Source organism: Apteryx mantelli, chromosome 13 (genome assembly GCF_036417845.1).
Source record: "Apteryx mantelli isolate bAptMan1 chromosome 13, bAptMan1.hap1, whole genome shotgun sequence".
NCBI lineage: Eukaryota > Metazoa > Chordata > Aves > Apterygiformes > Apterygidae > Apteryx > Apteryx mantelli.
The window spans coordinates 10,275,862-10,290,268 of record NC_089990.1 but is presented as its reverse complement, the minus strand read 5'-3'; positions in this window follow the sequence as shown (position 1 = coordinate 10,290,268).

Sequence of the window (14,407 nt, the reverse complement as noted above, 5' to 3'; positions counted from 1 at the left end):
CAGCCACAACTCTTCCATCAAATTCTTTGTCCCATCCCAGCCTCCTTGACTTAATACACCTCTAATCCTTCCACTTTTCTATGCCACTCTCCCCAGTCATCACCTATGCCACTCTATTATAGATTAAAGAGAGAATAGATGATTTTTCAGCCAGGATAACAAACCATAGTGTCACTGGTGTCAACACAATATCAGAGTAGATGATGGAAGGAACGTGGTCTTAGACTAACTTAAAGTCATTATGAAAACACATCCTCAATGATCAACAGAAAGTGTTAATCTAAGCCTAGCAAACACTGAATTGCATTTTCAAACTCTGTTTTGATCGGCAAAAGAAAGAGGAGTTGCTATCACAGCTAAATACAATCCTAGAAAATAAGATTCTTGAGGGAAGAAACTTAGCATATCAAGTGTTTTAAAAATCACCACTGCTTGTAAAGAACTTCTCAAGTAATCCAGAGAGCAGAGAAATTTTCAGCTGGTCAGTCACCAGTTGGCTAACTAGCTACAAAGGTGTACCTTTAATGCCACCAGTAAATGTATACACATTTAAGGCATAAAAATACCTTTTTCAACACTGAATCATTTTTCTTAGTTTCCAGACTGCTTAAATACTCTCACAAAATACCACTAACGCTTTATATTTACCACTTGACTTTTGGAGATTTAAACCAAGGGAAGACAGTAGAGGAAAAAAAAAAAAGTTAAACACAAAAAAAAGGAGGGGGGAAATAAGAGCAAAGCAAATAAAATCCATCAAATGCAACAGAAAATAAAGGTTTCGAGATACAAATCCACCACTTTTCCTGTAGAGTAGTCTTGTACTATGTAAAAATCAAGACCAAAACAAAGTTAGCTTCCATAAATTGGTCCTTCAATAGCGTTAAAACTTGAGAGTCAATACATAATTCTTGCCAACAGCCAAACTCAAGAAGGGTGAATGAAGCCATCATACTTCAGACTGAATTCTGCTGCTTATAGCCAGTAAGGTTAGCATACAGACCAATCCGCAGACAACACAGAAAGCCCTGCATGTATAGTAACTGTCACCCAGTACTTATGTACTTAAAGCTACTTTTAAGAATTTAAAACCATCTCTGATCTGCTCAATACCGCAGTTATTTGGAGGTCATGATTCCTAGAATATACCACCTCTACATCATCACAAACAGGCAAGACAACCTACTAATCATAAAAGGAAATCTAACATGGATAAAAGAAAATCTTGAATATTCATTTTTCAGTGAAAAGGGAAAAACCCACTTTCCACAGAATCACAGAACGGTTGAGTTTGGAAGGGACCTCTGGAGATCACCCAATCCAAACCCCAGGCTCAATCCGGCTCTGCTAGCCAAAAAGTCATAAAGCTTCATGAAAACCCCAAATGCCATTATCTTCAAAATGTCATTATCATCAAAACGTCATTCAGGAATTTTGGGTTACCCCGAATATGGTTTGTAGCCATGCTTTATCATATTCCCAATTTAGTCACAGTGAGCTTTCTGTCCAAAATCTATGTTTTGACACTGTTTGATTAAAAAATACAGAATGAAAACTTGCTGCCTATGAAAGTCTGTTTTGGGGAAGGGAAAGATTTTAATTGATTTGCTCATGATTAAAAATCAGGATTCAGAGACTGGGCAGTGGAATTTATATTAAAGAGTACACACTCTCCTAAGGGACCATAATTGTTGTGCTTGGCAGTCCAAATAAATAAATAAAATAAATAATAAAATAAAACAAATGTCTTTGCTCCCATCGCATTAACTGGAAGACTTCAATTCTTCAGAACCCTGAACACCACCACAAGTATTTCAGTATATGGGATTACAGATTTCTTGCTGGTGTTCCAACTATTTCACAACTTCTGAATCCATACTCAAGACTGCTTTGCACTGAGGAAAGGAACAAAATGTTTCCTAATATTCTCAGAAATAATTTGCATTTTTACAAGTCAGTGTCCATCTATCAGCCAAAATAAATATATGTCAGAACTTAGGCTCAGAAACAAACAAACAAAAACATTCAGTCCTGGATATGCATGGATGCCTCCAGTTCTGCATGCACAAAGATCCATGCACAAAAAACCCATGACCCAATGTCATGGACTTCCGCAGATGACAAACACTTTCCTTTACACAGCATCAGTGGCACTACCTTCAGTCAGGTATTGGTTTAACTTTATAACTGGAGAAGAGTGCGGAAAGGAGGGAGGGAGGGGTTCCTTTGACTCACCACTGACTGTCTCCATAGACCCAGCAAAGTTGCCTGCAACATGTCTGGATAAAGACTTTACCCTTTTCAAAAGGAAAGTCAATGTCAATTACAGCTAGCCATGCGATTTTTCTATAAACAAATCAGCATATATTGGTCATCTGAATTACAGAAGAAGATTCAGACTAAGATCAAATCCACTGATTTCCCCCTCCCCCCATCAAGAAACAGAACAATTACTTCTTTTAATCCATGTAGAACATCTTTCCACTCTTCATCTTAAATCTGTATTTCTTTATGTGACTTGATATCAGGCAACAACAGAATGCTAGATGTATGTGATGCAGGGGGATGAACAAAGACAGACATTAGACATCCTTCAACTGATATTTGAGCTAGGAGTGATGTATGGATCCCCAGCTCAAAGTACGGCAAGAGGCTGTTGGAATATCAAGATTAAGACCAGTGAAATTCCTTAATTTAGTACTAAGGCCAGGAGGTTTGACACCTTTTCAGACCTTGGAGAATATTTCCAATTTATGAAGAATCAAACTGCTACTCAGAAGTCAGTAAAATAGTGTGCAGGGTGAACAGTGTACTGCAAGAGGAAGTTACATTTCCTTTGTTTTTAACCAGTGGCTGCTTCTTCCCCCTTGTTTTGTAATCATGAATAAGTAAATTTTTGGTATTTAAACATTTACAAATAAGCAAGTTTTCACCCTGTAGAGCTAGATGTGGATGGTACCTTGTTGAACCGAAAAGCCACTTCATTATACCTCACCGAACTTCGAAGATCTCAAACAATGGTTGAGATCCATCCAAATTTTCCTCCAAGTAAACTTTGCAATACCCATGCAAAATCTGAGTACAGAGTAAGTACACAATTCCAGTGTCTCAAGCATACAAACTTTCGAACAAGGCCATGAAACAAGCAACAGATTTTAAAATACTGCTTAAAACAATCAAATCACCACTGAACACTTCCCTTGATGATATAACACACCCTGATAAGTTTTTAGTTTTCACATTTGCTGTGCTTTGACCTAATTCTTGTCCTTGTTCTTTCATTGTTTGCATTTCTAAAATTCATGAATTTTAGAGGTATGCTCATTCTAGTGAAATCTTTAATGTACAAGCAAACAGCTATTTCTCCTGATCTATGTTAATGTTTCAACATATTCAAAGAACAGTCTACTTTGGACAAGATCCTTGTTAAACACCAGTATAAATATTGAATATATCAAACATATATTGAAGGAGGTTAGCTGAGAAGGTGTTCTCAGTTTTCTGTTCCAAAACAAAACAAATTAAATTATATCAAACAGATTTGGCTATATTTCATTGAATCTAAATTTTAGCCCTAGTCATTAACACATGATAGGTAAACCAGGAAGATGACTACAGCACTACAGAGCCCCAAGGTCTTCCTTGTGTATTTCAGAAAACTAATAAACTTCGCTGAAGCCGGATTAAAAATCTTGAGATTTAAAAGCAAATCTAAAGCACAACAACTTAGACAAGCGTACAGAGCTCACTGATGAGTAGCCTCATTATGTCACATGGTATTTTCCACAGGGAAAACTTTATTTTTGAACAATAACCTCAAAAGATTGAAATTAAATATCAAACTCAAGTATAAGCTAACACTAAGAATACTAGAACTAAGAAGTTATGATATCCCCAAAAAATCTACCTCGATTTTGTTCTGAAATGGTAAACCAGCATTTTTGCAGTAACCCCAGAAAATGCAAAGATAAATAAAATAATTTGCAAGGTTTTTCTGATACTAATTAAAAAAAAAAGAAACACCGTCCAAAAAAAAGTAACCCATGAACGATTTTTTATTTTCTCTTCTTCAGCTATGAATAACAGCAAGTGAGTTATTCACAGGTACTTTTCCACCATTCTACAGCCCTTGGAAAGCATGAGGCAAATCCTGCAACTCAGTACTACTTCATTCCCATTCTGTTATACACAGTGAGCTGGGGGGGGAGGGGAAGCCAACAGAAGCTTAGCATTTAGACAAGCCTTGAAATTGCAGTCCTAGCAGCTCTTAACCAGCCATCTTAATCAGATGACTCATGAATGTGGCAACCTGCCACTTTCCCCCTTTCTTTCACTGGTCCTACATTGGATGAACTTCATCCAATTTTATGAATCTGTCCCTAAGTCAAAACAAAAATACGATGAGAATGCGTATGAGCTGTCAGAAGCACCTTCTGCATATTTAAATGTATACACAGAGGATAAGCCTTAATTGTGTTGATGTGAAATTCTTCAGATAAAATATAAAGGACACCACTATATACTGACTAATAAACAGGTCATAAACTCCATTAAGAATCTCATTTTCAAAGACTTGGCAAACGCAGCAGAAGCTGCCTGGAACCAGCTTAGTAGCATTAGTTGCTAGCTGGAGTTTCTGAACTTACTCCTTGCTATAACAGTATCATGCCAAACTGATTAAGACCATGGCACAAGAGACAGTCATTTATTTTGTTTTTGTCTAATAGCAAGACTACTTCATCACTATATTTAGCAATACCTTAGCAAGAATTGTCACTGTAATTAACATGATGACATTCACAGTATGTGCATCCACAGTATGTTACACTGCACAAAGAGGGTAACACAGTGGGACCAACAGCACCAGATTCTGGTTGCAAGTAAGGGCTGAAAAGGAGTCTCATGAAATTCTAGACTGTGAAGTAGGGTCTATTCCCCCTCCCCCCTTTAAGTGCCTACCTCTCATTAAAGTCTCTGGGAATTATAAGCAACCACCACGAGAGTATAAAACACCCCTACAAATTCTCCAACTAATGAAGTGTAACGTGCAGGGGCTGACAGAAGAAAGAGGCAGAAGCTGGCAGTGACTGGACAAAAGTTTGCCCTAACAACTCCTGCTTGATTGGACAGAAGTTTGCCCTGACAATCCCCACTTTGCAAATCCTCTGCCAAGCAATTTATATCCACAAGGGGTACATTCCATTCCCTGAGCCTCCTGGGTCTTTTAAAGTTAAAACTTCTTTCTTGCTGCAGTTTATGGCAGATTTTTACTACGTGTACTTAGGAAGCAAGCAAGGCTGACTAAACAGATTTCCTCCATGACCTTTACTACTGTCGGCTGAAAACAATTTAGTCCATTTTAAGTCATTTGAGAGTATTGTAAACATTATCCAAAGGGCTTAGGAATGACCGCCTAAACCATGACCTTTCAAGCTGACAGACGACAAAACACATTCCACTTTAAACCATTTTAAAAGATATGATAAAGGTCTCTTATCCTGTTCAAAGAGAAAGGAATTTTCTTTTTACCACTACAAAATAAAGATGCTTTTTGTTCTGTTTAAGTAATGAGATATTTTTAGAAAGGGGCCTGGGGAGAAAGGGGGGGGAGAGAAGAGGGAAACCACCTAAATTACTCAAGTTCTTTCTCTCTTGATTAAAAGCACAATCCATCCCATCAATTTATATGAACTAAGAACTGAAACAAAGGGGCAAATAAGCAACTGAGAAGGCTGGGCCATGCATAAAGGAAAAAACCTTGCACTGGAATTAAAAAATAAAAAACTGTATATATACCCATTTTTCAACCAATTCATATTCAAGGAAAAATTGATTTCAACTTTATTTCTTGTCATTCTCAATTGGATTGGAAGACATTAGTGACCAGTTAATCCAGAACTGCAACAGAAAAGCTGTAGTTTATAAACAGAGTTTAAATGGGGTCAGAAAAATCTATGATGCTAGCTTCCAGTCTCCTGGTCCAGAAGTTAATAGCACCCTTGATCTAAATGGGCTGAAGCTCTGCTTCTCCCACTGAGAAACAGAGCACATTTCTGGCACATTTCTCAGGCAACAACTGCGTTTTAAAACCCTGTGAAAGTGCAACTACTATGTAACATCCCAGGTATAGTGCATCTCTGGTTTGATGATTCCTTAAACACATTCCATCCCAGAATTTCATCTACACAGATGCTCTGAATCTGTAACATCTCTCTTCAGGAAAAGATGAAAGGTAGATGTATCGCACACCTCTTGAGTCTTTTCTTTGCTGCATTAGAGACACATGGATCTTGCCCTAATCTCTCAGTAGGATCACTGGGCTTGGACAGAGTCACTGAGACACCCAGCACTCTTCTTCTACACAGATGGAAGATTTTAAAGTTTTCTAGCTTTCTGCACCTTGGCTAATTCTAAAAAAGCAGACTGTCTTCCTACCTGCTACCCAGCTGTCTCCTATCTTTGATTCTCCCAAATGTTTATGTCTTACCAGGTCTTACCAAGATTTGCCTCATCTGTTCCATTGCTCAGATATTTTCTATGCTGCTTCCATTATTTCTCTAGAACTGGTTTTCCTAACTCTAGCAGATACATTGATGAAGCAGAGCACAGCCATGTGCTGTTATCTCAGATCTCACAAACAGGTGACAGAAATTCTGTTTGCAGACAGAGGTAGCTCATGATTCAGCAGTGAACCTTATTTACAGTATCATCCAGAATTTACTTTAAAACATAAGTAATTCAAATGGGATGGGAAATAATACTGTCAAATGAGGGGATCTAGTTACTTCTATTACTTCTAAGAACTAGCACTGTGGCAGCTATTTCACAAAACCTTTCAAAATGCTCATTAAATATTTTAACTCACTATTAAACGTAACTGATACACTAGAATCCTTCTGTCTGAAAAAGGGAACTAAAGAGCATAAGACAAAGGTAACTGTAAAGCCTGAGTGGAACAGAGAAGAAACCCCAAATGACCTACTATGCACAAACTCTTCCCAAGTAAGAACTTTAGGACATCAAAGTAAATTAGTAGGTGGCAGAATCAAAACATAAGGAGGTATTTCTTCATGCTACATGTAGTTATTAAGTGATCACCTTGTCAGCCTCCTGATTATCTTTAAAAGTGGATATGACATTATGATACACATACTTATATTTTATATATGTACATATTGTACACATGATAAAGACGTAACTGAGATTATTCAAACAGAATAAGACGTATACGTCTTAGGTACAGAAAAAGGAGAATAAAGCCAAGAAAATCCTCTAGAAAATTCAAACACTGCTCTTCAACATGAACATGCCACTTCCCAAGTGCACATTCATCACATGGAATATACAGTGTGTGTTTGACTACTACAGCCTGTCTGCAGCTTTCCTGAAGAACCCCATCATGCTCCTGATGATGCAAATTAATATTTATTGTCTTAAGTGTAGAGGTGAATAAAAGACTGCATTGTCTGTATAAGCATCAGGATCAGTAAGTAAGAACCTCAAGAAAAAAAAAACGTCAAAGCTGTAGCATCAAACATTTCTCCTTCAAGCACATTGTCACAGAGTTTGGAAAACTATGTCCTTTTTCTTCTTTTTGATTTAAATAATCAGAAATGTGAGAGTACCTTCCGGGGGGTGGGGGTGGGTGGGGGGAAGCCAAAGGATGATGCTTTCCAGGTAGGATCTTTAAAGCAAAGAAACATACATTGTGGAAACAGATCATTTTGATATTCCAGAATATAGAAACACATTGCTTATGAATCCAAATCTATGCAGAAGGGAGCCTGGCTTGACAGATAATCAAAAGTGATTCAGAGAAACAAAAATAAAGTATATTATTCTATTTTATTAGTATATATTCAACAGACTAAAAACAGAATCAGAATCACAATAGTTGGGGTTGTAAGGGACCTCTTGAGATCACCCGGTTCAGTCTTCCTGCTCAAGCAGAGACAGCTAGAGCAGATTGTCCAGGACCATGCCCACTTGGGTTTTGAGTATCTCCAAGGATAGAGACTTCACAACTTCTCTGGCCAACCTGTTCCAATGTTCAACCATCCGCACACTGGAAAAAGTTTTTTTTCATGTTTAGGTAGAAATGTTTGTGTCAGACACGTACGATACTCAATACTTAATAAAAACAAACAAACAAAACAACTCCAAAGGGTCAGAGTCCATCTCTAGTCAAGCTAGAAGTTATGAGAAGAATTTTATTCTTAGAAACAGAAGCACAGGTAGTTCTAAAGCATAAACTGCATCCAACACAAAGAGAAGATATTAAGAGAGACACTTTTCTGGTTCAAGACATGAAAAATAAGATAGTTAATGTAGAAAGGAATCAGAGCAGTTTCACTTAAAGGTGAAAAAAAAAAGTCTGAACTTAAGAGGAAGGACAGGGCAGATGACATTGCGCTTTTCAGTGATTCTCACTGAATCACCATGCTTTTCAGTGATTCTCACTGAATCAGGCATAGCAATGGCAAACAGACACAAGGGGTAAGTGCCCAGAACACAGCAGCCAAGCACTTCCAGGACAAGTTGTACCTGCCCTGAAAGATATCTGATGGGGTTTTGCTTTCTTTTACGCTTTGGCAACACTAATATAACTCGTGCCATTGGACTAAGTTCTCTTTAGCCGTGCCCACATAATTCAGCAATTTCCTTATAGTATCACAGTACACGCATTATACTCATCTTCTGTCAAACACAGAGGGCAGAACCACCTCAGCTGGAACAGTTTCAATGCACAGATCCCTGCCCAGTATCACCTCCCCTCACACTTAAAGAGGGAGAAGCAGGTAGCCCTTGAAAATTTCAAAATGGAAAAATACAAGAGACTAGAGATTGTCTTGGGCACCTAACAAGCCCAAATCATAAAAGGACTCTTGAAATAACATGGGGAAAGGATTCTCCTGAAAATAAAGCTAACTTTGGCCTTATGAGTTTGACTCATGTAAATGGTAAGACACTATAAAGCAGACAGAAAAACAGATGAATTGTTCCTGTGAATGACAGCTCCAAGAAAGCCACCCTTTGAGATGTCCTGTTATTACATCACTTCAACAGTTGTTTCTGTGTTTTTCAGAGTACTGACAACAAATGTGGCATTACGACAGGCCATTTATAACATGCTAAAAATAGTTATTAGTTGTTGCGATCTTGATTACACAGTACTTTTTTGATGTCCTTCAAGAAGGATATACATCCAGACCAGACAATTTATCTTTCAATGAAAGAGCAAAATAGATAAGAAAATACAATAGTTAAATCAGAGTACAGATTTTTTGGCAGTTAGAAATTCTTATATATTATCATTACTAAAATCATAAAAACAGGATGGGTAATGTATGCATTTCCTGAATACATTCTGATTTCGTATATACCCATATAAGTCCATTAATTTTTGATGGAATTGCACCTTTTTTTTAATAGCCAGTTTTATGGCCTATATCAGATGTAGATCTCGGTGCACTGTACAAAGATTAGTATCACTATCTAAGAGTATCTTATTTTTGACAGGTAAAAGACTGAAAATGATTCATATTGCCTGACTATATAGTTGAAAACACAAATTATTTGGATTTCATTTTCAAGTAAGATTACTAGATGTCTTCCGCAGTAGATACCTCTAAAAACATACGGTTTGGTAGAATATGTTGAAAAATAAGCTTATTATAGACATTCACAGATGAGGAAAATTTACACATCTCAGGTTTGTCTTAAATGATTAAGTAATTTTTGTTAACTGTTTCCTTTTTAAGTAAGTTTGGCTGTACTTTTCAAATTTCAATCAGTTTAGCTGCACAGTAAACAGGGTTCTTCAGTGAAATGTCTAATACACAGGAAAACTAAAAGGCGAACTAGAAGACTATAGAAGAACTACACTTTTGACAGTCAACCACATGCAGTAACCTAGAACACCGCAGTTATACAGCGATTAAGTGTCAAGAAAAAGACAATGATATACCGACTTCAACCATGAGCATTTCTTTTACATTATTCATGTTATATCCTGAGAATCCCAGAGCCCAGAACTATTACCTTTGATTTTCTGAGGTTCCGAATTAGATCTAGGGAGGTCAGTTTTCCTTAGCTTTCAGCCTCTAACAGAGATCACCTTGTTGTAACTCAGAGAGAATACTTGAAGGAGCATAATATAAATAGGAAGAAACAGTTATACCACAGATACCTCATACAAGGCATTAATGCCTCAAGCTTATTGTTTTTCATCCCTTCTATCATGTCAGTGATTTTCAAACTAAGTCTTTTCTTTTTCTACTCCCCCCCCCCCATACACGCACACAAGATACTTTTCTTATGATCAGACTAAAACAACAGATCATTTTCTTGAAAAGGGCGGAAAACACTTCATTGTTGTTCTTTTTCTAGAACAGACAATATAGGTTTGTTTCCATCATTCTAGCATTATAGGAGTGAAGGGTTTTCTTGTTTTCTAAGATTGTTAATTATGTAAGCACAAAAAAGTCTTCAATTTCTTCACTGCTTTTTTATCATTTCCTAAATATATGAATAATATGCAAGCCAACATTGAGGTTTACAGCCATTCAATTATGACTATTAGAGATGCATATAAATTCAACTAGAAATTGGTTACCTTTTGGCACTTGTAATACATTAGACTGCAAAAAAAGGAATCTTGAAACATTAAGTAAACTTAGGCACTGATAAAATCTCTTCTTAGTCATGTGCAGGTTCCCCAGATTGTTTTCTTCTGCAGGTTATATTTCAGGTTTACACGAGCAGCAGTTTGTACTTCCAACCTGGATACCATGTTGAATAATTCAGTACAGAAACAAATCCAGGCATAAATTGAATTAAAATAAATGAAGTTATGTAGCTAAGAACTTGAGAATTTTTACCTATTCCAGAACTGTTTACAAATATTATAACTGTAAACCAAATTTATTGATTCTCTAAGACACCTGCTTCAGTTATTTCAGTTTATATTTTCAGGCATTCCAAAACTGCCATGCAAGCCCAAGACAAGTTTAGTCAAGGACAAGACAACACAGAAGTAACTGAGCAGCTATGCTTAGGCACAGAATATTAGACTCATCAGGGCCCCAAACAGGCTAATGCATGACTGTCTCCTTTGTTTCACCTGAACACTAAGAAGTTTATACCACTACACAATCTAGCCCTGTAGAACCACAGACAACTAACTGATCCTATTATTGTTTCCAAAACGTGCCCTAGTTACACAGCCTAGCTTCTCAGACCCGAGAAGCTTACACTACACAAATGCAGAGATTAAGGGACAGAAATTTCCTTTGTAAGTTATAAAACAAAATATGCACCCACACAGCTGCTGTAAGACTAGACCACTGTGTTCACGTCTAGTTTCATCACAGTTTATAGCTGTAGGCACTCTAGCCTTTCAAACTGAGACCCACAGAACCTGCATGCTACCAGTATAGTACCCTTCACCCAATCTTGGCTGCATAAAACCTCGACTCAAGATATACCTATAAAGGTGACCAACCTATTGACTTAAAGTGTTAAAGGATCCACTCAAGAGATTAGTCCTGCTTCTGTCATAAATTAACTGTGAATTAAGGCAAGTTATCCTACTTAACAAAAAAGAGTTTGCAAAAAAATTTGCTTCATTTCAAAATAACATTAATTATTTTAAGCACTTTGCAATCTTTGAGTAGGAAGTACGTATGTGTTGGTAATCAGAACGCTTTACATACAGTATCAAATTTATCCTCACAGTGTCTGGAAGTAATCCTTTCTATTTTACATTTTAAGAAATGTATCAAACTGGTTAGCTAGTTCACTAAAGCAGTAAAGGCAGCATAGTAACTGAAATAAAACAGGTTTTCATATTTCCATCCAAATGAGGGAACAACTAAACCAAACTCCTCTTTTGAGTGTTCTGTATAAAACCATTAATGTATTAAGACATATGAATTCACTCGCATCTAATCCAAAAGAAAAATAAGAAAGGGTCAACAGCAAATTATTCCCTATTTATGAGAAAAACAAATTTTTAGCTCTCACAGTATGTCATTAAAGTAGACTGAAGAACGTTTCAAACTGCTGCTGTCTATTTACTTAGTGCACTATCTAATGCATTCTTCTATACAAGACATATTCAGTAACTTTGTATCAGAAACCAAGTAGGAACAGTTCACATAAGTGATAAGGTACTAACCAAAATTCGATATGGAACTGATACTTACTACACCTGACATCTTATTATTAAGACATTGTTGAGTTTAAAAGATTCAGATACTCAAAAAAGCCAAACTCAAACTTTTCTGGAAGTTTCACTGGTATGATGTGAATGTTATGCAGCCACCCTTGAAGAAAAAGGATAGTAGCTGTTGCTAATTAGTGCAACTAGCAGGTGCCATGAAATGTTACACTGATTTCTTAGAATATAAAACCTGTAGCATGCAGAGTCTATGCTTCACAGCAAGGGCAGAGAAGGAAGCTCAAGAAAGATATTTAAGCTAATCAAAACAGACTGAGAATGAAGTCCAAAATTCTACTAGGTGATGAAAGTGTCAAATTCTTATCTTTGAATTCACTGACCACTCAGGCAATGGTTGGCAAGTTAAACTGCACAACTATTAGGACTACTGAGTTATGCATGTACAGTGTTCATGAGGAGTCTCTCCAGCATTTTAACAAGACACTGGTTTTAAACAGTGCCATCAGGTACTGATTTGGGGCAGGGTGTAACCATGGTGCATTAAGTTAATAATTACTGCTCGCTAGTGTGGAGGAATGGTTAAGCGAGAGAGGGCATGATCTGATTGGGATGAGCAATCCCGTCTTCGGGGTAGAGGAAGGAATCTAGGCCAAGGCAAGCGAACCTGCTGAGGCCTGCTGAACTGGCCGTATAGCGGCCTTGAGCACTACAAAAGAAGGTATTCATGAAACTGGTAAACAAGTCTGGACGGAACTAGGGTCCATAAATGTCGATGGAGCACAATCAGCAACTTTGCACCAATCATGTATCCGCTTTATACGTATGGACAGAAACTGTAACCAATCATGTAACTATTGCTAGCGCATGCGTATTGCTTGTCGATATATATACTTTGTGTAAGCTCTAATAAAGGGAGAACCACCATACTCATATTGAGACTCATCGTTACTCCGGGGTCCCCTCCCTCACTCCAACACGCTAGTAATTTGATATTCTTTGTGACATTCAGAATAATTCTTTCAGTATTTTATTAGCTCATGACTAGTTCAGTTTCCCATTCTTTACTTTGGATACAGACTTCCAGATAAAAATCATGTGTTAAATGTTAACTTTCTCTTTTTTTCTTCCTAAGTATATATTGCTTTCATTCAACTTAAAGTATTTAATACCCAAACCCAGGAAAAGAAAAAACAAAAAAAACTAAGTATGTTTATTCCCTCCATCTCAATGTGTTACCAAAAAAAAAGTTTTTCCTGGAGCGGGTGAAAAGTTAATAGTACTTGCTTCTGGTTCAAACCAATCTATTATTAAGTGGATAACAGCCCAGGAAGACATCCTATTCATTAAAATACAATCTTTTTAAACAAACAATTGCAACAAATTATCAAGGTATAGAGCATAAGCATTTGATCCAGTAGGAATCAAAGTCTGCTACAGTTTAAGCTTCTTTTAGTTTCGAATGTAGACTATATACCATACCATTTATTTAGCACTTGAGCGACAATTTCTGTACCCAGCTCAAAGAATCAGAATTGCATGGTGGACCTAATCGCAGAAGAGATGCTTTTGAAGTCAAAGGGTAAAAATTCCACAAGCTCTCCAGTCCAGAAGTGACAAAGTTATCTAGCCAGATTTTCAATGAGCCCCATAAGTACCTAAATCAATTTAAAGAAATCACAGTAAGAGACTGAAGATGCTGTATTCCCAGAAACGTTTTCATAATGTATCTCAAGCATTAGGCCAGTATTGAAGAAAACAGACATTTTCAGCAAGACTTACTGAACTATCTGGAAACTGGGGAAAAAAATTTTCACTTGAAGTCAGACCAAAACGTACAAAGCCACATACACAATATATACTTTGACATCAAAGAGTCAAAGAACAAGGCACAAGATTTGTTAATGAGAAATCCGACTTTGGCAGAAAATACAGAAGGTCAGCGGGATCACTGATAAAAATGCCACCAGCATTACCACAAAGCTAATAGTATGATAGTTTTATAATAAGAATTCCCCAAATCTTCAGCATGACTGAAGAAAGTGCAGAGAGCATCCTTTAATCATTTTTATACTACCACACAGGAAACAAGCACAGTCACAAGCATTTGGAGACAAGAAGGACCACTTAAGTCTTGTCATCCACAAGACTGTCAAAAATCTCAATACAACAAATAAGGAAAGCGTAAACTCCTGTTTCTGCTTCTGTCAGAGCTGGCCTCGTATAAGG